The following is a 25,148-nucleotide window of genomic DNA, read 5'->3' on the forward strand; positions in this document are numbered from 1 at the left end:
GATTTCACAGAACGCAAAGAAGTTTCTCAGAAAGCTTCTTTCTCTTTGTAATCGGAGGATATTTCCTTTGGCCCTATAGTCTTCAAAGGGATTCGAAATATCTGTTCTCAGATTCCACAGAAATAAGGTTAGCAAAGAGATCCATGAAATACAGATGTAACACTGTGAGATGAATTAACAGAACACTAAGCAGTTTCTCAGAAAGCTTCTTTCCAGATTTCATCTGAGGATATTTCCTTTTTCTCCATAGCCCTCTATGGGCTTCCAAATATCACTTTGCCAATTCCACAAGAACTGTCTTAGCGAAAGACTTCTTGAGGGGAAAGCTGTAACTCTGTGAGATGATTTCACAGAACGAAAAGAAGTTTTTCAGAAAGCTTCTTTCTCTTTGTTATCGGAGGATATTTCCTTTGGCCCTATAGTCTTCAATGGGATCCGAAATATCTGTTCTCAGATTCCACAGAGATAAGGTTTGCAAAGAGATCCACGAAATACAGATGTAACTCCTTGAGATGAATTAACAGAACACTAAGCAGTTTCTCAGAAAGCTTCTTTCCAGATTTCATCTGAGGATATTTCCTATTTCACCATAGCCCTCTATGGGCTTCCAAATATCACTTTGCCAATTCCACAAGAACTGTCTTAGCGAAAGGCTTCTTGAGGGGAAAGCTGTAATACTGTGAGATGATTTCACAGAACGGAAAGAAGTTTCTCAGAAAGCTTCTTTCTCTTTGTAATCGGAGGATATTTCCTTTGGCCCTATAGTCTTCAATGGGATCTGAAATACCTGTTCTCAGATTCCACAGAGATAAGGCTAGCAAAGAGATCCACGAAATACAGATGTAACTCTGTGAGATGAATTTACAGAACACTAAGCAGTTTCTCAGAAAGCTTCTTTCCAGATTTCATCTGAGGATATTTCCTTTTTCACCACAGCCCTCTATGCCCTTCCAAATATCACTTTGCCAATTCCACAAGAAGTGTCTTAGCGAAAGGCTTCTTGAGGGGAAAGCTGTAACTCTGTGAGATGATTTCACAGAACACAAAGAAGTTTCTCAGAAAGCTTCTTTCTCTTTGTTATCGGAGGATATTTCCTTTGGCCCTATAGTCTTCAACAGGATCCGAAATATCTGTTCTCAGATTCCACAGAAATAAGGCTAGCAAAGAGATCCACCAAATACAGATGTAATTCTGTGAGATGAATTAACAGAACACTAAGCAGTTTCTCAGAAAGCTTCTTTCCAGATTTCATCTGAGGATATTTCCTTTTTCACCATAGCCCTCTATGGGCCTCCAAATATCACTTTGCCAATTCCACAAGAACTGTCTTAGCGAAAGGCTTCTTGAGGGGAAAGCTGTAATACTGTGAGATGATTTCACAGAACGCAAAGAAGTTTCTCAGAAAGCTTCTTTCTCTTTGTAATCGGAGGATATTTCCTTTGGCCCTATAGTCTTCAATGGGATCTGAAATACCTGTTCTCAGATTCCACAGAGATAAGGCTAGCAAAGAGATCCACGAAATACAGATGTAACTCTGTGAGATGAATTAACAGAACACTAAGCAGTTTCTCAGAAAGCTTCTTTCCAGATTTCATCTGAGGATATTTCCTTTTTCACCATAGCCCTCTAAGGGTTTTCAAATATCACTTTGCCAATTCCACAAGAACTGTCTCAGCGAAACGCTTCTTGAGGGGAAAGCTGTAACTCTGTGAGATGATTTCACAGAAACCAAAGAAGTTTCTCAGAAAGTTTCTTTCTCTTTGTTATCGGAGGATATATCCTTTGGCCCTATAGTCTTCAAAGGGATCCAAAATATCTGTTCTCAGATTCCACAGAAATATGGCTAGCAAAGAGATCCTCGAAATACCGATGTAATTCTGTGAGATGAAATAACCGAACACTAAGCAGTTTCTCAGAAAGCTTCTTTCCAGATTTCATCTGAGGATATTTCCTTTTACACCATAGCCCTGTATGGGCTACCAAATATCACTTTGCCAATTCCACAAGAACTGTCTTAGCGAAAGGCTTCTTGAGGGGAAAGCTGTAACTCTGTGAGATGATTTCACAGAACACAAAGAAATTTCTCAGAAAGCTTCTTTCTCTTTGTTATCGGAGGATATTTCCTTTGGCCCTATAGTCTTCAAAGGGATCCGAAATATCTGTTTTCAGATTCCATAGAAATAAGGCTAGCAAAGAAATCCGTGAAATAGAGATGTAATTCTATGAGATGAATTAACAGAACACTAAGCAGTTTCTCAGAAAGCTTCTTTCCAGATTTCATCTGAGGATATTTCCTTTTTCACCAGAGCCCTCTATGGGCTTCCAAATATCTCTTTGCCAATTCCACAAGAACTGTCTTAGCGAAAGGCTCTTGAGGGGAAATTTCTAACTCTGTGAGACGATTTCACAGAACGCGAAGAAGTTTCTCAGAAAGCTTCTTTCTCTTTGTAATCGGAGGATATTTCCTTTGGCCCTTTAGCCTTCAATGGGATCTGCAATACCTGTTCTCAGATTACACAGAAATAAGGCTAGGAAAGAGATACACGAAACACAGATGTTACTCTCTGAGATGAATTAACCGAACACTAAGCAGTTTCTCAGAAAGCTTCTTTCCAGATTTCATCTGAGGATATTTTCTTTTTCACCACAGCCCTCTATGGCCTTCCAAATTTCACTTTGCCAATTCCACAAGAACTGTCTTAGAGAAAGGCTTCTTGAGGGGAAAGCTGTAACTCTGTGAGATGATTTCACAGAACACAAAGAAATTTCTCAGACAGCTTCTTTCTCTTTGTTATCGGAGGATATTTCCTTTGGCCCTATAGTCTTCAACAGGATCCGAAATATCTGTTCTCAGATTCCACAGAAATAAGGCTAGCAAAGAGATCCACCAAATACAGATGGAACTCTGTGAGATGAATTAACCGAACACTAAGCAGTTTCTCAGAAAGCTTCTTTCCAGATTTCATCTGAGGATATTTCCTCTTTCTCCATTGCCCTCTATGGGCTTCCAAATATCACTTTGCCAATTCCACAAGAACTGTCTTAGCGAAAGGCTTCTTGAGGGGAAAGCTGTAACTCTGTGAGATGAATTCACAGAACACAAAGAAATTTCTCAGAAAGCTTCTTTCTCTTTGTTATCGGAGGATATTTCCATTGGCCCTATAGTTTTCAAAGGGATCCGAAATATCTGTTTTCAGATTCCACAGAAATAAGGCTTGCAAAGAAATCCATGAAACACAGATGTAATTCTATGAGATGAATTAACAGAACACTAAGCAGTTTCTCAGAAAGCTTCTTTCCAGATTTCATCTGAGAATATTTCCTTTTTCACCATAGCCCTCTATGGGCTTCCAAATATCACTTTGCCAATTCCACAAAAACTGTCTTAGCGAAAGGCTTCTTGAGGGGAAAGCTCTAACTCTGTGAGACGATTTCAAAAAACGCAAAGAAGTTTCTCAGAAAGCTTCTTTCTCTTTGTAATCGGAGGATATTTCCTTTGGCCCTATAGCCTTCAATGGGATCTGAAATACCTGTTCTCAGATTACACAGAAATAAGGCTAGGAAAGAGATACACGAAACACAGATGTAACTCTGTGAGATGAATTAACCGAACACTAAGCAGATTCTCAGAAAGCTTCTTTCCAGATTTCATCTGAGGATATTTCCTTTTTCACCACAGCCCTCTATGGGCCTCCAAATATCACTTTGCCAATTCCACAAGAACTGTCTTAGCGAAAGGCTTCTTGATGGGAAAGCTGTAACTCTGTGAGATGATTTCACAGAACGCAAAGAAGTTTCTCAGAAAGCTTCTTTCTCTTTGTAATCGGAGGATATTTCCTTTGGCCCTATAGTCTTCAAAGGGATTCGAAATATCTGTTCTCAGATTCCACAGAAATAAGGTTAGCAAAGAGATCCATGAAATACAGATGTAACACTGTGAGATGAATTAACAGAACACTAAGCAGTTTCTCAGAAAGCTTCTTTCCAGATTTCATCTGAGGATATTTCCTTTTTCTCCATAGCCCTCTATGGGCTTCCAAATATCACTTTGCCAATTCCACAAGAACTGTCTTAGCGAAAGACTTCTTGAGGGGAAAGCTGTAACTCTGTGAGATGATTTCACAGAACGAAAAGAAGTTTTTCAGAAAGCTTCTTTCTCTTTGTTATCGGAGGATATTTCCTTTGGCCCTATAGTCTTCAATGGGATCCGAAATATCTGTTCTCAGATTCCACAGAGATAAGGTTTGCAAAGAGATCCACGAAATACAGATGTAACTCCTTGAGATGAATTAACAGAACACTAAGCAGTTTCTCAGAAAGCTTCTTTCCAGATTTCATCTGAGGATATTTCCTATTTCACCATAGCCCTCTATGGGCTTCCAAATATCACTTTGCCAATTCCACAAGAACTGTCTTAGCGAAAGGCTTCTTGAGGGGAAAGCTGTAATACTGTGAGATGATTTCACAGAACGGAAAGAAGTTTCTCAGAAAGCTTCTTTCTCTTTGTAATCGGAGGATATTTCCTTTGGCCCTATAGTCTTCAATGGGATCTGAAATACCTGTTCTCAGATTCCACAGAGATAAGGCTAGCAAAGAGATCCACGAAATACAGATGTAACTCTGTGAGATGAATTTACAGAACACTAAGCAGTTTCTCAGAAAGCTTCTTTCCAGATTTCATCTGAGGATATTTCCTTTTTCACCATAGCCCTCTATGGGCTTTCAAATACCAGTTTGCCAATTCCACAAGAACTGTCTCATCGAAAGGCTTCTTGAGGGGAAAGCTGTAACTCTGTGAGATGATTTCACAGAACACAAAGAAATTTCTCAGAAAGCTTCTTTCTCTTTGTTATCGGAGGATATTTCCTTTGGCCCTATAGTCTTCAACAGGATCCGAAATATCTGTTCTCAGATTCCACAGAAATAAGGCTAGCAAAGAGATCCACCAAATACAGATGTAACTCTGTGAGATGAATTAACACTAAGCAGTTTCTCAGAAAGCTTCTTTCCAGATTTCATCTGAGGATATTTCCTTTTTCTCCATTGCCCTCTATGGGCTTCCAAATATCACTTTGCCAATTCCACAAGAACTGTCTTAGCGAAAGGCTTCTTGAGGGGAAAGCTGTAACTCTGTGAGATGAATTCACAGAACACAAAGAAATTTCTCAGAAAGCTTCTTTCTCTTTGTTATTGGAGGATATTTACTTTGGCCCTATAGTCTTCAAAGGGATCCGAAATATCTGTTCTCATATTCCACAGAAATAAGGCTAGCAAAGAGATCCACGAAATACAGATGTATCTCTGTGAGATGAATTAACGGAACACTAAGCAGTTTCTCAGAAAGCTTCTTTCCAGATTTCATCTGAGGATATTTCCTTTTTCAACATAGCCCTCTATGGGCTTCCAAATATCACTTTGCCAATTCCACAAGAACTGTCTTAGCGAAAGGCTTCTTGAGGGGAAAGCTGTAACTCTGTGAGATGAATTCAGAGAACACAAAGAAATTTCTCAGAAAGCTTCTTTCTCTTTGTTATGGGAGGATATTTCCTTTGGCCCTATATTCTTCAAAGGTATCCCAAATATCCGTTATCAGACTCCACAGAAATAACGCTAGCAAAGAAATGCATGAAATACAGATGTAATTCTATGAGATAAATTAACAGAACACTAAGCAGTTTCTCAGAAAGCTTCTTTCCAGATTTCATCTGAGGATATTTCCTTTTTCACCATAGCCCTCTATGGGCTTCCAAATATCACTTTGCCAATCCCACAAGCACTGTCTTAGCGAAAGGCTTCTTGAGGGGAAAGCTGTAACTCTGTGAGATGATTTCACAGAACACAAAGAAGTTTCTAACACAGCTTCTTTCTCTTTGACATCGGAGGATATTTCATTTCGCCCTATATTCTTCACTGGGATCCGAAATACCTGTTCTCAGATTCCACAGAAATAAGGCTAGCAAAGAGATCCACGAAATACAGATGTAACGCTGTGAGATGAATTAACAGAACACTAAGCAGTTTCCCAGAAAGCTTCTTTCCAGATTTTATGTGAGGATATTTACTTTTTCACCAAAGCCCTCTATGGGTTTCAAATATCACTTTGCCAATTCCACAAGAACTGTCTTAGCGAAAGGCTTCTTGAGGGGAAAGCTGTAACTCTGTGAGATGATTTCACAGAACACAAAGAAGTTTCTCAGAAAGCTTCTTTCACTTTGTTATTGGAGGATATTTCCTTTGGCCCTATAGTCTTCAAAGGGATCCGAAATATCTGTTCTCATATTCCACAGAAATAAGGCTAGCAAAGAGATCCACGAAATACAGATGTATCTCTGTGAGATGAATTAACGGAACACAAAGCAATTTCTCAGAAAGCTTCTTTCCAGATTTCATCTGAGGATATTTCCTTTTTCAACATAGCCCTCTATGGGCTTCCAAATATCACTTTGCCAATTCCACAAGAACTGTCTTAGCGAAAGGCTTCTTGAGGGGAAAGCTGTAACTCTGTGAGATGATTTCACAGAACGCAAAGAAGTTTCTCAGAAAGCTTCTTTCTCTTTGTTATCGGAGGATATTTCCTTTGGCCCTATAGTCTTCAAAAGGATCCGAAATATCTGTTCTCAGATTCCACAGAAATAAGGCTAGCAAAGAGATCCACGAAATACAGATGTAACTCTGTGTGATGAATTAACCGAACACTAAGCTGTTTCTCAGAAAGCTTCTTTCCAGATTTCATCTGAGGATATTTCCTTTTTCACCATAGCCCTCTATGGGCTTCCAAATATCACTTTGCCAATTCCACAAGAACTGTCTTAGCGAACGGCTTCTTAAAGGGAAAGCTGTAACTCTGTGAGATGATTTCACAGAACACAAAGAAGTTTCTCAGAAAGCTTCTTTCTCTTTTTAATCGGAGGATATTTAATTTGTCCCTATAGTCTTCAATTGGATCTGAAATACCTGTTCTCAGATTCCACAGAAATAAGGCTAGCAAAGAGATCCACGCAATACAGATGTAACTCTGTGAGATGAATTAACAGAACACTAAGCAGATTCTCAGAAAGCTTCTTTCCAGATTTTATCTGAGGATATTTCCTTTTTCACCATAGCCCTCTATGGGATTCCAAATATCACTTTGCCAATTCCACAAGAACTGTCCTAGTGAGAGGCTTCTTGAGGGGAAAGCTGTAACTCTGTGAGATGAATTCACAGAACACAAAGTAATTTCTCAGAAAGCTTCTTTCTCTTTGTTATCGGAGGATATTTCCTTTGGCCCTATATTCTTCAAAGGGATCCGAAATATCCGTTATCAGATTCCACAGAAATAACGCTAGCAAAGAAATCCATGAAATACAGATGTAATTCTATGAGATGAATTAACAGAACACTAAGCAGTTTCTCAGAAAGCTTCTTTCCAGATTTCATCTGAGGATATTTCCTTTTTCACCATAGCCCTCTATGGGCTTCCAAATATCACTTTGCCAATTCCAGAAGCACTGTCTTAGCGACAGGCTTCTTGAGGGGAAAGCTGTAACTCTGTGAGATGAATTCACAGAACACAAAGAAGTTTCTAAGACAGCTTCTTTCTCTTTGTCATCGGAGGATATTTCCTTTGGCCCTATATTCTTCACTGGGATCCGAAATACCTGTTCTCAGATTCCACAGAAATAAGGCTAGCAAAGAGATCCACGAAATACAGATGTAATTCTGTGAGATGAATTTACAGAACACTAAGCAGTTTCCCAGAAAGCTTCTTTCCAGATTTTATGTGAGGATATTTCCTTTTTCACCAAAGCCCTCTATGGGTTTCCAAATATCACTTTGCAAATTCCACAAGAACTGTGTTAGTGAAAGGCTTCTTGAGGGGAAAGCTGAAACTCTGTGTGATGATTTCACAGAACGCAAAGAAGTTTCTCATAAAGCTTCTTTCTCTTTGTTATCGGAGGATATTTCCTTTGGCCCTATAGTCTTCAATGGGATCCGAAATATCTGTTCTCAGATTCCACAGAAATAAGGTTAGCAAAGAGATCCACGAAATACAGATGTAACTCTGTGAGATGAATTAACAGAACACTAAGCAGTTTCTCAGAAAGCTTCTTTCCAGATTTCATCTTAGGATATTTCCTTCTTCAGCATAGCCCTCTATGGGCTTCCAAATATCACTTTGCCAACTCCACAAGAACTGTCTTAGCGAAAGGCTTCTTGAGGGGAAAGCTGTAACTCTGTGAGATGATTTCACAGAACACAAAGAAGTTTCTCAGAAAGCTTCTTTCTCTTTGTTATTGGAGGATATTTCCTTTGGCCCTATAGTCTTCAAAGGGATCCGAAATATCTGTTCTCATATTCCACAGAAATAAGGCTAGCAAAGAGATCCACGAAATACAGATGTATCTCTGTGAGATGAATTAACGGAACACTAAGCAGTTTCTCAGAAAGCTTCTTTCCAGATTTCATCTGAGGATATTTCCTTTTTCACCGTAGCCCTCTGTGGGCTTCCAAATATCACTTTGCCAATTCCACAAGAACTGTCTTAGCGAAAAGCTTCCTGAGTGGAAAGCTGTAACTCTGTGAGATGAATTCACAGAACACTAAGAAATTTCTCAGAAAGCTTCTTTCTCTTTGTTATCGGAGGATATTTCCTTTGGCCCTATATTCTTCAAAGGGATCTGAAATATCCGTTGTCAGATTCCACAGAAATAACGCTAGCAAAGAAATGCATGAAATACAGATGTAATTCTATGAGATGAATTAACAGAACACAAAGCAGTTTCTCAGAAAGCTTCTTTCCAGATTTCATCTGAGGATATTTCCTTTTTCAACATAGCCCTCTATGGGCTTCCAAATATCACTTTGCCAATTCCACAAGAACTGTCTTAGCGAAAGGCTTCTTGAGGGGAAAGCTGTAACTCTGTGAGATGATTTCACAGAACGCAAAGAAGTTTCTCAGAAAGCTTCTTTCTCTTTGTTATCGGAGGATATTTCCTTTGGCCCTATAGTCTTCAAAAGGATCCGAAATATCTGTTCTCAGATTCCACAGAAATAAGGCTAGCAAAGAGATCCACGAAATACAGATGTAACCCTGTGAGATGAATTAACAGAACAATAAGCAGTTTCTCATAAAGCTTCTTTCCAGATTTCATCTGAGGATATTTCCTTTTACACCATAGTCCTGTATGGGCTACCAAATATCACTTTGCCAATTCCACAAGAACTGTCTTAGCAAAATGCTTCTTGAGGGGAAAGCTGTAACTCTGTGAGATGATTTCACAGAACACAAAGAAGTTTCTCAGAAAGCTTCTTTCTCTTTGTTATTGGAGGATATTTCCTTTGGCCCTATAGTCTTCAAAGGGATTCGAAATATCTGTTCTCATATTCCACAGAAATAATGCTAGCAAAGAGATCCACGAAATACAGAGGTATCTCTGTGAGATGAATTAACGGAACACTAAGCAGTTTCTCAGAAAGCTTCTTTCCAGCTTTCATCTGAGGATATTTCCTTTTTCAACATAGCCCTCTATGGGCTTCCAAATATCACTTTGCCAATTCCACAAGAACTGTCTTAGCGAAAGGCTTCTTGAGGGGAAAGCTGTAACTCTGTGAGATGAATTCACAGAACACAAAGAAATTTCTCAGAAAGCTTCTTTCTCTTTTTTATGGGAGGATATTTCCTTTGGCCCTATATTCTTCAAAGGGATCCGAAATATCCGTTATCAGATTCCACAGAAATAACGCTAGCAAAGAAATGCATGAAATACAGATGTAATTCTATGAGATGAATTAACAGAACACTAAGCAGTTTCTCAGAAAGCTTCTTTCCAGATTTCATCTGAGGATATTTCCTTTTTCACCATAGCCCTCTATGGGCTTCCAAATATCACTTTGCCAATTCCACAAGAACTGTCTTAGCGAAAGGCTACTTGAGGGGAAAGCTGTAACTCTGTGAGATGATTTCACAGAACACAAGGAAGTTTCTAAGACAGCTTCTTTCTCTTTGTCATCGGAGGATATTTCCTTTGGCCCTATATTCTTCACTGTGATCCGAAATACCTGTTCTCAGATTCCACAGAAATAAGGCTAGCAAAGAGATCCACGAAATACAGATGTAATTCTGTGAGATGAATTTACAGAACACTAAGCAGTTTCCCAGAAAGCTTCTTTCCAGATTTTATGTGAGGATATTTCCTTTTTCACCAAAGCCCTCTATGGGTTTCCAAATATCACTTTGCCAATTAAACAAGAACTGTCTTAGCGAAAGGCTTCTTGAGGGGAAAGCTGTAACTCTGTGAGATGATTTCACAGAACACAAAGAAGTTTCTAAGAAAGCTTCTTTCTCTTTGTAATCGGAGGATATTTCCTTTGGCCCTATAGTATCCAAAGGGATCCGAAATATCTGTTCTCAGATTCCACAGAAATAAGGCTAGCAAAGATATCCATGAAATACAGATGTAATTCTGTGAGATGAATTATCAGAACACTAAGCAGTTTCTAAGAAAGCTTCTTTCCAGATTTCATCTGAGGATATTTCCTTTTTCACCATAGCGCACTATGGGCTTCCAAATATCACTTTGCCAATTCCACAAGAACTGTGTTAGTGAAAGGCTTCTTGAGGGGAAAGCTGAAACTCTGTGAGATGATTTCACAGAACGCAAAGAAGTTTCCCATAAAGCTTCTTTCTCTTTGTTATCAGAGGATATTTTCTTTGGCCCTATAGTCTTCAATGGGATCCTAAATATCTGTTCTCAGATTCCACAGAAATACGGTTAGCAAAGAGATCCACGAAATACAGATGTAACTCTGTGAGATGAATTAACAGAACACTAAGCAGTTTCTCAGAAAGCTTCTTTCCAGATTTCATCTGAGGATATTTCCTTTTTCACCAGAGCCCTCTATGGGCTTCCAAATATCACTTTGCCAACTCCACAAGAACTGTCTTAGCGAAAGGCTTCTTGAGGGGAAAGCTGTAACTCTGTGAGATGATTTCACAGAACACAAAGAAGTTTCTCAGAAAGCTTCTTTCTCTTTGTTATTGGAGGATATTTCCTTTGGCCCTATAGTCTTCAAAGCGATCCGAAATATCTGTTCTCATATTCCACAGAAATAAGGCTAGCAAAGAGATCCAGGAAATACAGATGTATCTCTGTGAGATGAATTAACGGAACACAAAGCAGTTTCTCAGAAAGCTTCTTTCCAGATTTCATCTGAGGATATTTCCTTTTTCACCATAGCCCTCTATGGGCTTCCAAATATCACTTTGCCAATTCCACAAGAACTGTCTTAGCGAAAGGCTTCTTGAGTGGAAAGCTCTAACTCTGTGAGATGATTTCACAGAACAGAGGGGGGTTTCTAAGAAAGCTTCTTTCTCTTTGTTATCGGAGGATATTTCCTTTGGCCCTATAGTATCCAAAGGGATCCGAAATATCTGTTCTCAGATTCCACAGAAATAAGGCTAGCAAAGATATCCATGAAATAGAGATGTAATTCTGTGAGATGAATTATCAGAACACTAAGCAGTTTCTAAGAAAGCTTCTTTCCAGATTTCATCTGAGGATATTTCCTTTTTCACCATAGCGCACTATGGGCTTCCAAATATCACTTTGCCAATTCCACAAGAACTGTGTTAGCGAAAGGCTTCTTGAGGGGAAAGCTTAAACTCTGTGAGATGATTTCACAGAACGCAAAGAAGTTTCTCAGAAAGCTTCTTTCTCTTTGTTATCGGAGGATATTTCCCATGGCCCTATAGTCTTCAAAGGGATCCGAAATATCTGTTCTCAGATTCCACAGAAATAAGGTTAGCAAAGAGATCCACGAAATACAGATGTAACTCTGTGAGTTGAATTAACAGAACACTAAGCAGTTTCTCAAAAAGCTTCTTTCCAGATTTCATCTGAGGATATTTCCTTTTTCAGCATAGCCCTCTATGGGCTTCCAAATATCACTTTGCCAACTCCACAAGAACTGTCTTAGCGAAAGGCTTCTTGAGGGGAAAGCTGTAACTCTGTGAGATGATTTCACAGAACACAAAGAAGTTTCTCAGAAAACTTCTTTCTCTTTGTTATTGGAGGATATTTCCTTTGGCCCTATAGTCTTCAAAGGGATCCGAAATATCTCTTCTCATATTCCATAGAAATAAGGCTAGCAAAGAGATCCACGAAATACAGATGTATCTCTGTGAGATGAATTAACGGAACACAAAGCAGTTTCTCAGAAAGCTTCTTTCCAGATTTCATCTGAGGATATTTCCTTTTTCAACATAGCCCTCTATGGGCTTCCAAATATCACTTTGCCAATTCCACAAGAACTGTCTTAGCGAAAGGCCTCTTGAGGGGAAAGCTGTAACTCTGTGAGATGATTTCACAGAACGCAAAGAATTTTCTCAGAAAGCTTCTTTCTCTTTGTTATCAGAGGATATTTCCTTTGGCCCTATAGTCTTCAAAAGGATCCGAAATATCTGTTCTCAGATTCCACAGAAATAAGGCTAGCAAAGAGATCCACCAAATACAGATGTAACTCCGTGAGATGAATTAACCGAACCTTAAGCTGTTTCTCAGAAAGCTTCTTTCCAGATATCATCTGAGGATATTTCCTTTTTCACCATAGCCCTCTATGGGCTTCCAAATATCACTTTGCCAATTCCACAAGAACTGTCTTAGCGAAAGGCTTCTTGAGAGGAAAGCTGTAACTCTGTGAGATGGTTTCACAGAACACAAAGAAATTTCTCAGAATGCTTCTTTCTCTTTGTTATCGGAGGATATTTCCTTTGGCCCTATAGTCTTCAAAGGGATCCGAAACATCTGTTGTCAGATTCCACAGAAATAAGGCTAGCAAAGAGATCCATGAAATACAGATATAATTGTGTGAGATGAATTAACAGAACACTAAGCAGTTTCTCAGAAAGCTTCTTTCCAGATTTCATCTGAGGATATTTCCTTTTTCACCATAGCCCTCTAAGGGCTTCCAAGTATCACTTTGCCAATGCCACAATAACTGTCTTAGCGAAAGGCTTCTTGAGGGGAAAGCTGTAACTCTGTGAGATGATTTCACAGAACGCAAAGAAGTTTCTCAGAAAGCTTCTTTCTCTTTGTTATCGGAGGATATTTCCTTTGGCCTATAGTCTTCAATGGGATCCTAAATATCTGTTCTCAGATTCCACAGAAATAAGGTTAGCAAAGAGATCCACGAAATACAGATGTATCTCTGTGAGATGAATTAACACAACACTAAGCAGTTTCACAGAAAGCTTCTTTCCAGATTTCATCTTAGGATATTTCCTTCTTCAGCATAGCCCTCTATGGGCTTCCAAATATCACTTTGCCAATTCCACAAGAACTGTCTTAGCGAAAGGCTTCTTGAGGGGAAAGCTGTAACTCTGTGAGATGATTTCACAGAACACAGAGAAGTTTCTAAGACAGCTTCTTTCTCTTTGTAATCGGAGGATATTTCCTGTGTCCCTGTAGTCTTCAATGGGATCTGAAATACCTGTTCTCAGATTCCACAGAAATAAGGCTAGCAAAGAGATCCACGAAATACAAATGTAACTCTGTGAGATGAATGAACAGAACACGAAGCAGTTTATCAGAAAGCTTCTTTCCAGATTTCATCTGAGGATATTTCCTTTTTCAACACAGCCCTCTATGGGCTTCTAAATATCACTTTGCCAATTCCACAAGAACTGTCTTAGCGAAAGGCTTCTTGAGGGGAAAGATGTAATTCTGTGAGATGATTTCACAGAACACAAAGAAATTTCTCAGAAAGTTTCTTTCTCTTTGTTATCGGAGGATATTTCCTTTGGCCCTATATTCGTCAAAGGGATCGGAAATATCTGTTATCAGATTCCACAGAAAAAAGGCTAGCAAAGAAATCCATGAAATACCGATGTAATTCTATGAGATGAATTAACAGAACACTAAGCAGTTTCTGAAAGCTTCTTTCCAGATTTCATCTGAGTATATTTCCTTTTTCACCATAGCCCTCTATGGGCTTCCAAATATCACCTTGCCAATTCCACAAGAACTGTCTTAGCGAAAGACTTCTTGAGGGGAAAGCTGTAACTCTGTGAGATGATTTCACAGAACACAAAGAAGTTTCTAAGACAGCTTCTTTCTCTTTGTAATCGGAGGATATTTCCTGTGTCCCTATAGTCTTCAATGGGATCTTAAATACCTGTTCTCATATCCACAGAAATGAGGCTAGCAAAGATATCCAAGAAATACAGATGTAATTCTGTGAGATGAATTAACAGAACACTAAGCAGTTTCATAGAAAGCTTCTTTCCAGATTTCATCTTAGGATATTTCCTTCTTCAGCATAGCCCTCTATGGGCTTCCAAATATCACTTTGCCAATTCCACAAGAACTGTCTTAGCGAAAGACTTCTTGAGGTGAAAGCTGTAACTCTGTGAGATGATTTCACAGAACACAAAGAATTTTCTAAGACAGCTTCTTTCTCTTTGTAAGCGGAGGATATTTCCTGTCTCCCTATAGTCTTCAAAGGGATCTGAAATACCTGTTCTCAGATTCCACAGAAATAAGGCTAGCAAAGAGATCCACGAAATACAGATGTAACTCTGGGAGATGAATTAACCGAACACTAAGCAGTTTCTCAGAAAGCTTCTTTCCAGATTTCATCTGAGGATATTTCCTTTTTCAACATAGCCCTCTATGGGCTTCCAAATATCACTTTGCCAATTCCACAAGAACTGTCTTAGCGAAAGGCTTGTTGACGGGAAAGGTGTAACTCTGTGAGATGATTTCACAGAACGCAAAGAAGTTTCTAAGACAGCTTCTTTCTCTTTGTAATCGGAGGATGTTTCCTTTGGCCCTATAGTCTTCAATGGGATCTGAAATACCTGTTCTCAGATTCCACAGAAATAAGGCTAGCAAAGAGATCCACGAAATACAGATGTAACTCTGTGAGATGAATTAACAGAACACTAAGCAGATTCTCAGAAAGCTTCTTTCCAGATTTCATCTGAGGATATTTCCTTTTTCAACATAGCCCTCTACGGGCTTCCAAATATCACTTTGCCAATTCCACAAGAACTGTCTTAGCGAAAGGCTTCTTGAGGGTAAAGCTGTAACTCTGTGAGATGATTTCACAGAACACAAAGAAATTTCTCAGAAAGCTTCTTTCTCTTTGTTATCGGAGGATATTTCCTTTGGCCCTATAGTCTTCAAAGGGATCCTAAATATCTGTTCTCAGATTCCAAGAAATAAGGTTAGCAAAGAGATCCACGAAATACAGATGTAACTCTGTGAGATGAATTAACAGAACACTAAGCAGTTTCTCAGAAAGCTTCTTTCCAGATTTCATCTGAGGATATTTCCTTTTTCACCATAGCCCTCCATTGGCTTCCAAATATCACTTTGCCAATTGCACAAGAACTGTCTTAGTGAAAGGCTTCTTGAGGGGAAAGCTGTAACTCTGTGAGATGATTTCACAGAACGCAAAGAAGTTTCTCAGAAAGCTTCTTTCTCTTTGTTATCGGAGGATATTTCCTTTGGCCCTATAGTCTTCAAAAGGATCCGAAATATCTGTTCTCAGATTCCACAGAAATAAGGCTAGCAAAGAGATCCACGAAATACAGATGTAACTCTGTGAGATGAATTAACAGAACACTAAGCAGTTTCCCAGAAAGCTTCTTTCCAGATTTTATCTGAGGATATTTCCTTTTTCACCATAGACCTATATGGGTTTCCAAATATCACTTTGCCAATTCCACAAGAACTGTCTTAGGGAAAGGCTTCTTGAGGGGAAAGCTGTAACTCTGTGAGATGATTTCACAGAACACAAAGAAGTTTCTCAGAAAGCTTCTTTCTCTTTGTTATCGGAGCATATTTCCTTTGGCCCTATAGTCTTCAATGGGATCCGAAATATCTGTTCTCAGATTCCACAGAAATAAGGTTAGCAAAGAGATCCACGAAATGCAGATGTAACCCTGTGAGATGAATTAACAGAACAATAAGCAGTTTCTCAGAAAGCTTCTTTCCAGATTTCATCTGAGGATATTTCCTTTTTCAGCATAGTCCTCTATGGGCTTCCAAATATCACTTTGCCAATTCCACAAGAACTGTCTTAGCAAAAGGCTTCTTGAGGGGAAAGCTGTAACTCTGTGAGATGATTTCACAGAACACAAAGAAGTTTCTCAGAAAGCTTCTTTCTCTTTGTTATTTGAGGATATTTCCTTTGGCCCTATAGTCTTCAAAGGGATTCGAAATATCTGTTCCCATATTCCACAGAAATAATGCTAGCAAAGAGATCCACGAAATACAGAGGTATCTCTGTGAGATGAACTAACGGAACACTAAGCAGTTTCTCAGAAAGCTTCTTTCCAGATTTCATCTGAGGATATTTCCTTTTTCAACATAGCCCTCTATGGGCTTCCAAATATCACTTTGCCAATTCCACAAGAACTGTCTTAGCGAAAGGCTTCTTGAGGGGAAAGCTGTAACTCTGTGAGATGAATTCACAGAACACAAAGAAATTTCTCAGAAAGCTTCTTTCTCTTTTTTATGGGAGGATATTTCCTTTGGCCCTATATTCTTCAAAGGGATCCGAAATATCTGTTATCAGATTCCACAGAAATAACGTTAGCAAAGAAATGCATGAAATACAGATGTAATTCTATGAGATGAATTAACAGAACACTAAGCAGTTTCTCAGAAAGCTTCTTTCCAGATTTCATCTGAGGATATTTCCTTTTTCACCATAGCCCTCTATGGGCTTCCAAATATCACTTTGCCAATTCCACAAGAACTGTCTTAGCGAAAGGCTACTTGAGGGGAAAGCTGTAACTCTGTGAGATGATTTCACAGAACACAAGGAAGTTTCTAAGACAGCTTCTTTCTCTTTGTCATCGGAGGATATTTCCTTTGGCCCTATATTCTTCACTGTGATCCGAAATACCTGTTCTCAGATTCCACAGAAATAAGGCTAGCAAAGAGATCCACGAAATACAGATGTAATTCTGTGAGATGAATTTACAGAACACTAAGCAGTTTCCCAGAAAGCTTCTTTCCAGATTTTATGTGAGGATATTTCCTTTTTCACCAAAGCCCTCTATGGGTTTCCAAATATCACTTTGCCAATTCCACAAGAACGATCTTAGCGAAAGGCTTCTTGAGGGGAAAGCTGTAACTCTGTGAGATGATTTCACAGAACACAAAGAAGTTTCTAAGAAAGCTTCTTTCTCTTTGTAATCGGAGGATATTTCCTTTGGCCCCATAGTATCCAAAGGGATCCGAAATATCTGTTCTCAGATTCCACAGAAATAAGGCTAGCAAAGATATCCATGAAATACAGATGTAATTCTGTGAGATGAATTATCAGAACACTAAGCAGTTTCTAAGAAAGCTTCTTTCCAGATTTCATCTGAGGATATTTCCTTTTTCAGCATAGCCCTCTATGGGCTTCCAAATATCACTTTGCCAACTACACAAGAACTGTCTCAGCGAAAGGCTTCTTGAGGGGAAAGCTGTAACTCTGTGAGATGATTTCACAGAACACAAAGAAGTTTCTCAGAAAGCTTCTTTCTCTTTGTTATTGGAGGATATTTCCTTTGGCCCCATAGTCTTCAATGGGATCTGAAATACCTGTTCTCAGATTCCACAGAAATAAGGCTAGCAAAGAGATCCACGAAATACAGTTTTAACTCTGTGAGATGAATTAACAGAACACTAAGCAGTTTCTCAGAAAGCTTCTTTCCAGATTTCATCTGAGGATATTTCCTTTTTCACCGTAGCCCTCTATGGGCTTCCAAATATCACTTTGCCAATTCCACAAGAACTGTCTTAGCGAAAGACTTCTTGAGGGGAAAGCTGTAACTCTGTGAGATGATTTCACAGAACGCAAAGAAGTTTCTAAGACAGCTTCTTTCTCTTTGTAATCGGAGGATGTTGCCTTTGGCCCTATAGTCTTCAATGGGATCTGAAATACCTGTTCTCAGATTCCACAGAAATAAGGCTAGCAAAGAGATCCACGAAATACAGATGTAACTCTGTGAGATGAATTAACAGAACACTAAGCAGATTCTCAGAAAGCATCTTTCCAGATTTCATCTGAGGATATTTCCTTTTTCAACATAGCCCTCTACGGGCTTCCAAATATCACTTTGCCAATTCCACAAGAACTGTCTTAGCGAAAGTCTTCTTGAGGGGAAAGCTGTAACTCTGTGAGATGATTTCACAGAACACAAAGAAATTTCTCAGAAAGCTTCTTTCTCTTTGTTATCGGAGGATATTTCCTTTGGCCCTATATTCTTCAATGGGATCCGAAATATCTGTTATCAGATTCCACAGAAATAAGGCTAGCAAAGAAATCCATGAAATACAGATGTAATTCTATGAGATGAATTAACAGAACACTAAGCAGTTTCTGAAAGGTTCTTTCCAGATTTCATCTGAGGATATTTCCTTTTTCACCATAGCCCTCTATGGGCTTCCAAATATCACTTTGCCAATTCCACAAGAACTGTCTTAGCGAAAGGCTTCTTGAGGGGAAAGCTGTAACTCTGTGAGATGATTTCACAGAATGCAAAGAAGTTTCTAAGACAGCTTCTTTCTCTTTGTAATCGGAGGATGTTTCCTTTGGCCCTATAGTCTTCAATGGGATCGAAATACCTGTTCTCAGATTCCACAGAAATAAGGATAGCAAAGAGATCCACGAAATACAGATGTAACTCTGTGTGATGAATTTACAGAACACTAAGCAGTTTCTCAGAAAGCTTCTTTCTAGATTTCATCTGAGGATATTTCCTTTTTCACCATAGCCCTCTATGGGTTTCCAAATATCACTTTGCCAATTCCACAAGAACTGTCTTAGCGAAAGGCTTCTTGAGGGGAAAGCTGTAAGTCTGTGAGATAATTTCACAGAACACAAAGAAATTTCTCATAATGCTTCTTTCTCTTTGTTATCGGAGGACATTTCCTTTGTCCCTATAGTCTTCAAAGTGATGCGAAATACTTGTTCTCAGATTCCACAGAAATAAGGCTAGCAAAGAAATCCATGAAATATAGATGTAATTCTGTGAGATGAATTAAAAGAACACTAAGCAGTTTCTCAAAAAGCTTCTTTCCAGATTTCATCTGAGGATATTTCCTTTTTCACCATAGCCCTCTATGGGCTTCCAAATATCACTTTGCCAATTCCAAAAGAACTGTCTTAGCGAAAGGCTTCTTGAGGGGAAAGCTGTAACTCTGTGAGATGATTTCACAGAACGCAAAGAAGTTTCTCAGAAAGCTTCTTTCACTTTGTTATCGGAGGATATTTCCTTTGGCCCTATAGTCTTCAATGGGATCCTAAATATCTGTTCTCAGATTCCAAGAAATAAGGTTAGCAAAGAGATCCACGAAATACAGATGTAACTCTGTGAGATGAATTAACAGAACACTAAGCAGTTTCTCAGAAAGCTTCTTTCCAGATTTCATCTGAGGATATTTCCTTTTTCACCATAGCCCTCTATGGGTTTCCAATATCACTTTGCCAATTGCACAAGAACTGTCTTAGTGAAAGGCTTCTTGAGGGGAAAGCTGTAACTCTGTGAGATGATTTCACAGAACACAAAGAAGTTTCCAAGACAGCTTCTTTCTCTTTGTAATCAGAGGATATTTCCTGTGTCCCTATAGTCTTCAATGGGATCTGAAATACCTGTTCTCAGATTCCACAGAAATAAGGCTAGCAAAGAGATCCACGAAATACAGATGTAACTCTGTGAGATGAATGAACAGAACACTAAGCAGTTTCTCAGAAAGCTTCTTTCCAGATTTCATCTGAGGATATTTCCTTTTTCACCATAGCCCTTTATGGGCTTCCAAATATCACTTTGCCTATTCCACAAGAACTGTCTTAGCGAAAGGCTTCTTGAGAGAAAGCTGTAACTCTGTGAGATGCTTTCACAGAACAGAAAGAAATTTCTCAGAAAGTTTCTTTCTCTTTGTTATCGGAGGATATTTCCTTTGGCCCTATAATCGTCAAAGGGATCCGAAATATCTGTTATCAGATTCCACAGAAATAAGGCTAGCAAAGAAATCCATGAAATACAGATGTAATTCTTTGAGATGAATTAACAGAACACTAAGCAGTTTCTGAAAGCTTCTTTCCAGATTTCATCTGAGGATACTTCCTTTTTCACCATAGCCCTCTATGGGCTTCCAAATATCACTTTGCTAATTCCACATGAACTGTCTTAGCGAAAGGCTTCTTGAGGGGAAAGCTGTAACTCTGTGAGATGATTTCACAGAACGCAAAGAAGTTTCTAAGACAGCTTCTTTCTCTTTGTAATCGGAGGATATTTCCTTTGGCCCTATAGTCTTCAATGGGATCTGAAATACCTGTTCTCAGATTCCACAGAAATAAGGCTAGCAAAGAGATCAACGAAATACTGATGTAACTCTGTGAGATGAATTAACAGAACACTAAGCAGTTTCTCAGAAAGCTTCTTTCCAGATTTCATCTGAGGATAGTTCCTTTTTCACCATTGCCCTCTATGGGCTTCCAAATATCACTTTGCCAATTCCACAAGAACTGTCTTAGCGAAAGGCTGCTTGGGGGGAAAGCTGTAACTCTGTGAGATGATTTCACAGAACACAAAGAAGTTTCTCAGAAAGCTTCTTTCTCTTTGTTATCGGAGGATAATTACTTTGGCCCTATAGTCTTCAAAGGGATCCAAAATATCTATTCTCAGAATCCACAGAAAAAAGGCTAGCAAAGAGATCCACGAAATACAGATGTAACTCTGTGAGATGAATTAACCGAACACTAAGCAGTTTCTCAGAAAGATTCTTTCCAGATTTCATCTGAGGATATTTCCTTTTTCACCATAGCCCTCTAAGGGCTTCCAAATATCACTTTGCCAATTCCACAAGAACTGTCTTAGCGAAAGGCTTCTTGAGGGGAAAACTGTAACTCTGTGAGATGATTTCACAGAACACAAAGAAGTTTCTCAGAAAGCTTCTTTCTCTTTGTTATCGGAGGATATTTCCTTTGGCCCTATAGTCTTCAAAGGGATCCGAAATATCTGTTCTCAGATTCCACAGAAATAAGGCTAGCAAAGAGATCCACGAAATACAGATGTAACACTGTGAGATGAATTAACAGAACACTAAGCAGTTTCTCAGAAAGCTTCTTTCCAGATATCATCTGAGGATATTTCCTTTTTCACCATAGCCCTCCATGGGCTTCCACATATCACTTTGCCAATTCCACAAGAACTGTCTTAGCGAAAGGCTTCTTGAGGGGAAAGCTGTAACTCTGTGAGATGATTTCACAGAACACAAAGAAATTTCTCAGAAGGCTTCTTTCTCTTTGTTATCGGAGGATATTTCCTTTGGCCTTATAGTCTTCAAAGGGATCCGAAATATCTGATCTCAGATTCCACAGAAATAAGGCTAGCAAAGGAATCCATGAAATACAGATGTAATTGTATGAGATGAATTAACAGAACACTAAGCAGTTTCTCAGAAAGCTTCTTTCCAGATTTCATCTGAGGATATTTCCTTTTTCACTATAGCCCTCTATGGGCTTCCAAGTATCACTTTGCCAATGCCACAATAACTGTCTTAGCGAAAGGCTTCTTGAGGGGAAAGCTGTAACTCTGTGAGATGATTTCACAGAACGCAAAGAAGTTTCTCAGAAAGCTTCTTTCTCTTTGTAATCGGAGGATATTTCCTTTGGCCCTATAGTCTTCAATGGGATTCGAAATATCTGTTCTCAGATTCCACAGAAATAAGGTTAGCAAAGAAATCCACGAAATACAGATGTAACACTGTGAGATGAATTAGCAGAACACTAAGCAGTTTATCAGAAAGCTTCTTTCCAGATTTCATCTGAGGATATTTCCTTTTTCACCATAGACCTCTATGGGCTTCCAAATATCACATTGCCAATTACACAAGAACTCTCTTAGCGAAAGGCTTCTTGAGGGGAAAGCTGTAACTCTGTGAGATGATTTCACAGAACGAAAAGAAGTTTTTAAGAAAGCTTCTTTCTCTTTGTTATCGGAGGATATTTCCTTTGGCCCTGTAGTCTTCAATGGAATCCGAAATATCTGTTCTCAGATTCCACAGAGATAAGGTTTGCAAAGAGTTCCACGAAATACAGATGTAACTCTGTGAGATGAATTAACAGAACACTGAGCAGTTTCTCAGAAAGCTTCTTTCCAGATTTCATCTGAGGATATTTCCTTTTTCACCATAGCCCTCTATGGGCTTCAAAATATCACTTTGCCAATTCCACAAGAACTGTCTTAGCAAAAGGCTTCTTGAGGGGAAAGCTGTAACTCTGTGAGATGATTTCACAGAACACAAAGAAGTTTCTCAGAAAGCTTCTTTCTCTTTGTTATTTGAGGATATTTCCTTTGGCCCTATAGTCTTCAAAGGGATTCGAAATATCTGTTCCCATATTCCACAGAAATAATGCTAGCAAAGAGATCCACGAAATACAGAGGTATCTCTGTGAGATGAACTAACGGAACACTAAGCAGTTTCTCAGAAAGCTTCTTTCCAGCTTTCATCTGAGGATATTTCCTTTTTCAACATAGCCCTCTATGGGCTTCCAAATATCACTTTGCCAATTCCACAAGAACTGTCTTAGCGAAAGGCTTCTTGAGGGGAAAGCTGTAACTCTGTGAGATGAATTCACAGAACACAAAGAAATTTCTCAGAAAGCTTCTTTCTCTTTTTTATGGGAGGATATTTCCTTTGGCCCTATATTCTTCAAAGGGATCCGAAATATCTGTTATCAGATTCCACAGAAATAACGTTAGCAAAGAAATGCATGAAATACAGATGTAATTCTATGAGATGAATTAACAGAACACTAAGCAGTTTCTCAGAAAGCTTCTTTCCAGATTTCATCTGAGGATATTTCCTTTTTCACCATAGCCCTCTATGGGCTTCCAAATATCACTTTGCCAATTCCACAAGAACTGTCTTAGCGAAAGGCTACTTGAGGGGAAAGCTGTAACTCTGTGAGATGATTTCACAGAACACAAGGAAGTTTCTAAGACAGCTTCTTTCTCTTTGTCATCGGAGGATATTTCCTTTGGCCCTATATTCTTCACTGTGATCCGAAATACCTGTTCTCAGATTCCACAGAAATAAGGCTAGCAAAGAGATCCACGAAATACAGATGTAATTCTGTGAGATGAATTTACAGAACACTAAGCAGTTTCCCAGAAAGCTTCTTTCCAGATTTTATGTGAGGATATTTCCTTTTTCACCAAAGCCCTCTATGGGTTTCCAAATATCATTTTGCCAATTCCACAAGAACGGTCTTAGCGAAAGGCTTCTTGAGGGGAAAGCTGTAACTCTGTGAGATGATTTCACAGAACACAAAGAAGTTTCTAAGAAAGCTTCTTTCTCTTTGTAATCGGAGGATATTTCCTTTGGCCCCATAGTATCCAAAGGGATCCGAAATATCTGTTCTCAGATTCCACAGAAATAAGGCTAGCAAAGATATCCATGAAATACAGATGTAATTCTGTGAGATGAATTATCAGAACACTAAGCAGTTTCTAAGAAAGCTTCTTTCCAGATTTCATCTGAGGATATTTCCTTTTTCACCATAGCCCTCTATGGGCTTCCAAATATCACTTTGCCAATTACACAAGAACTGTGTTAGTGAAAGGCTTCTTGAGGGGAAAGCTGAAACTCTGTGAGATGATTTCACAGAACGCAAAAAAGTTTCCCATAAAGCTTCTTTCTCTTTGTTATCGGAGGATATTTCCTTTGGCCCTTTAGTCTTCAATGGGATCCGAAATATCTGTTCTCAGATTCCACAGAAATAAGGTTAGCAAAGAGATCCACGAAATACAGATGTAACTCTGTGAGATGAATTAACAGAACACTAAGCAGTTTCTCAGAAAGCTTCTTTCCAGATTTCATCTGAGGATATTTCCTTTTTCAGCATAGCCCTCTATGGGCTTCCAAATATCACTTTGCCAACTACACAAGAACTGTCTCAGCGAAAGGCTTCTTGAGGGGAAAGCTGTAACTCTGTGAGATGATTTCACAGAACACAAAGAAGTTTCTCAGAAAGCTTCTTTCTCTTTGTTATTGGAGGATATTTCCTTTGGCCCCATAGTCTTCAATGGGATCTGAAATACCTGTTCTCAGATTCCACAGAAATAAGGCTAGCAAAGAGATCCACGAAATACAGTTTTAACTCTGTGAGATGAATTAACAGAACACTAAGCAGTTTCTCAGAAAGCTTCTTTCCAGATTTCATCTGAGGATATTTCCTTTTTCACCGTAGCCCTCTATGGGCTTCCAAATATCACTTTGCCAATTCCACAAGAACTGTCTTAGCGAAAGACTTCTTGAGGTGAAAGCTGTAACTCTGTGAGATGATTTAACAGAACACAAAGAAGTTTCTAAGACAGCTTCTTTCTCTTTGTAAGCGTAGGATATTTCCTGTCTCCCTATAGTCTTCAAAGGGATCTGAAATACCTGTTCTCAGATTCCGCAGAAATAAGGCTAGCAAAGAGATCCACGAAATACAGATGTAACTCTGGGAGATGAATTAACCGAACACTAAGCAGTTTCTCAGAAAGCTTCTTTCCAGATTTCATCTGAAGATATTTCCTTTTTCAACATAGCCCTCTATGGGCTTCCAAATATCACTTTGCCAATTCCACAAGAACTGTCTTAGCGAAAGGCTTCTTGAGGGGAAAGCTGTAACTCTGTGAGATGATTTCACAGAACGCAAAGAAGTTTCTAAGACAGCTTCTTTCTCTTTGTAATCGGAGGATGTTGCCTTTGGCCCTATAGTCTTCAATGGGATCTGAAATACCTGTTCTCAGATTCCACAGAAATAAGGCTAGCAAAGAGATCCACGAAATACAGATGTAACTCTGTGAGATGAATTAACAGAACACTAAGCAGATTCTCAGAAAGCATCTTTCCAGATTTCATCTGAGGATATTTCCTTTTTCAACATAGCCCTCTACGGGCTTCCAAATATCACTTTGCCAATTCCACAAGAACTGTCTTAGCGAAAGTCTTCTTGAGGGGAAAGCTGTAACTCTGTGAGATGATTTCACAGAACACAAAGAAATTTCTCAGAAAGCTTCTTTCTCTTTGTTATCGGAGGATATTTCCTTTGGCCCTATATTCTTCAATGGGATCCGAAATATCTGTTATCAGATTCCACAGAAATAAGGC

The sequence above is a fragment of the Macaca mulatta genome, chromosome 10 (genome assembly GCF_049350105.2).
Source record: "Macaca mulatta isolate MMU2019108-1 chromosome 10, T2T-MMU8v2.0, whole genome shotgun sequence".
Classification (NCBI taxonomy): domain Eukaryota; kingdom Metazoa; phylum Chordata; class Mammalia; order Primates; family Cercopithecidae; genus Macaca; species Macaca mulatta.